This window comes from Coenobita brevimanus, chromosome 12, assembly GCF_032717465.1.
Source record: "Coenobita brevimanus isolate Jiangsu-jjx chromosome 12, ASM3271746v2, whole genome shotgun sequence".
Taxonomy (NCBI): Eukaryota; Metazoa; Arthropoda; class Malacostraca; order Decapoda; family Coenobitidae; genus Coenobita; species Coenobita brevimanus.
The window spans coordinates 1,759,233-1,762,500 of NC_136965.1; positions in this window are offsets into that span (position 1 = coordinate 1,759,233).

Consider the following 3,268-nt stretch of genomic DNA (forward strand, 5'->3'; position numbering starts at 1 on the left):
GACGGTGCTACTAATGATGATGATGATGATGATGCTCCTCTCCACCATCTCCCAAAGTAAACACAGTCCAGGTACCATCAGTAAGACCTCTCCACACAACCCTTGGCCCCATCTTCACTTATTAACTCATTTATTAAGTCGTATATCTTCGCCTGTACTGTATTTCCTTCCTAAAACCTTGACGCTAATCCATATAAGTGATGGATGGCTTCGTTTATGTGTGATGGATGGAAGGGAGAGGTGGAGGGTTTGTGCTTACCTGCTCCTTCTTCCCCTCTGCCCCCTACTCTCTGTCTGTCTGTGTCTCCGTCTGTGTGTGTGTGTGTGTGTGTGTGTGTGTGTGTGTGTGTGTGTGTGTGTGTGTGTGTGTGTGTGTGTGTGTGTGTGTGTGTGTGTGTGTGTGTGTGTGTGTGTGTGTGTGTGTGTGTGTGTTGCAACATAGTAACTTAAAAGTTTTCATCCGATTTTAACCAAACGTGGGGGATGGGTAGAAAGACAGCCCATGAGGAAAGCGATTAATTTCTAGAACAAGAGGTCAAAGGTCAAGGTCACACGGGCATGATCAAGCGTTGCCCTAGTAAAACAGACTCGAACAATTATATCAGTTAAGATTTTGGGTAATGGTTAAGGGTAAGGGAAGAAAGAAGTAACATAATTTTAAAAACATTCAGTCAAAGATCAGAGTCAAAGAAAAATGTTACGAATTTATAACTTTTTTCTTCTTTCAATATAAAAAGAATGGGTGTACGCCGTGCCCCTTCTGAAAACCGCATCCCTTAAAATGGTGGAAGTACGAAGCATCCCCTCGTAAGCCCTCCACTACACTGCTATCTTCCCCCTCCCCGCGAAGAACTGCGAGAGAGAGAGAGAGAGAGAGAGAGAGAGAGAGAGAGAGAGAGAGAGAGAGAGAGAGAGAGTGTGTGTGTATTAAGCTTATCCTCTGTGGTAGAATGACATCACAGTTCTATCACCACAAGTTTAGGAGGAACACTCTTTGGTGGAGAAACGAGACACTAGCTTCACCACCCCTCTCGTACCATGATCTCACCTTACTCTGTTCTAGTTAAAGTACGAAGAGTTTACATAGCCTAGATGAGAGGCTTTGTAGGGCATATATAAACAATCCAGATGGTAAAACAAAATAAGTTCAAAAAAGGGTAAACAGATCAAAGATGCGAGGTATAAAAGCGAGTTCTTGCCATTAAGCCTTCAGTCAGTGGCTTCAAAGACCCCAGGTAGCCCTCACCTCCATAAATACGAGAGAGAGAGAGAGAGAGTGTGTGTGTGTGTGTGTGTGTGTGTGTGTGTGTGTGTGTGTGTGTGTGTTTTGGCTGGTCTGTAAACTCGAGGAGGTGAACACTAGCACTCATAAAATATTCACTGTCAATGCCCAAGAGATTTGACCCTATGTTAGCAAACTTAAGGTGACTTTAGATGTGCATATATCCTTAATCATTCTTCAGATTCTTGTTCTTATTCTTATTTTTATCCCCTTTGAGTGGTCACTGGTAAACATTTTCTTTCAAGGGTAGATGAGGGAGACAATGAATGAATTATGTGGATGAGAGTAAGGGTGAGGATGAGGGTGGGTAAGACTCAATATACTAACCACTTGGATGAGGGTGAGGGGGAAGTCAAGGGTAAGGGTGAGGGTGAGGAGGGTAAGGGTGGATGAGACACAATTTCCTAACCACGTGGGTGAGGGAGGGGGGTGAGGGAGGGAAAGCCAATAGCCCACTGCTGTCACCACGTCCAGAGTCAACACTGCTTTTTTCGCCTCCTTAAAAGACGTATATAAAATGCTGTCAGGAGGGGGAAGGCGAATGAAAGTAGACCAATATAGGTTACAGAAAAATATATCTCTTTCAAATATACCCTTAACTCCTTTCATGCGGTGGTTTATTATTATTTTTTTTCCTTGTTTCAGGGTAGCAGTGTCATCCACCACACAAATTCCACCCACCCTCCCACCTTCACCCCTCCACCCTGACATACACCTCCCTCGTAACCCGATCCGCCCACACACACGCCCACCCACTTCTCTCTCTCTCTCTCTCTCTCTCTCTCTCTCTCTCTCTCTTGGTTTGACACATATCCCCTTTCCCACCCACACCGCCCACAGCCCCGCCCACCTACATCTGTCAGTCAGTGTGTGATCGTCTCTCTCTCTCTCTCTCTCTCTCTCTCTCTCTCTCTCTCTCTCTCTCTCTCTCTCACTACCCTTCACCATACATCACCATCCCCTACCTTCCCGCCAACTTATAATAATCGCTCTCTCACTTATTCACTCACTCTCTCTTACTCGCTCACTTTCTCCCATCACCATCATCTCCACTCATCCCTCTCATCACTACCCACTCTCTCACTCACTCACTCTTAATCTCTCTCACTCACTCGCTCACTTTCGAACTGTCACTACCTTTTACCATTCATCACCATCCTTTTCCCTCCTGTCAGCATCCTCTCTCCCTCTCTCTCTCTCTCTCTGAAGATCCCAAACCCCTTTTAGCTCAGTTGATAATGGAGTCGGATTTTAGGGTTGATTTGACTAGTAACCAAGGAGTCTCATTTCTAGCTCATAGCACATCAATTTTCACACAACCACAGATGAAGACATTTTAGACTTAACACCCTATCACCACCTGTCAGCCGCCTGTTAACACCACCCTACTGTCAGCACCATCCCTAACACAAACACCATCACCACAACCACCAATCTTTATCACCAACAGGAGTCACATTTTCTCCACCACTAACATAACCATCACCACCACCACCACCACCACCACCACCACCACCACTACTACTACTACTACCACTACTACTACTACTACCACCACTACCACTACTACTACCACTACTGCTACTACCACCACCACCACTGCCACCACCACCACCATCATCATCATCATCACCATCATCATCATCAATAATAACCCAGCTGCCTCTAAATGTGTCAAGTATTCCTTCCATCACACCACCACACCACCACCATCACCACCACCACCACAACAACAACAACACCCCACTCTCTCTAAAATTCCAAACGAATCCCTCCATCATTAATAATAATAATAATAATAATAATAATAATGATAACAGCAACCTCGCTATCTTTTAATATATCAAATTCTCCCGCCATTTCGCTCCATCAAAGCTTCTACCCTCCTCACAATGCAGTCCCAGTGGTAAATGTGCCGAGGAGGACAATGGCTTTCAGATGCGGTATTTTGAACTAGAAAGAAGCTGGTTAGGGAGGGTAAAATGA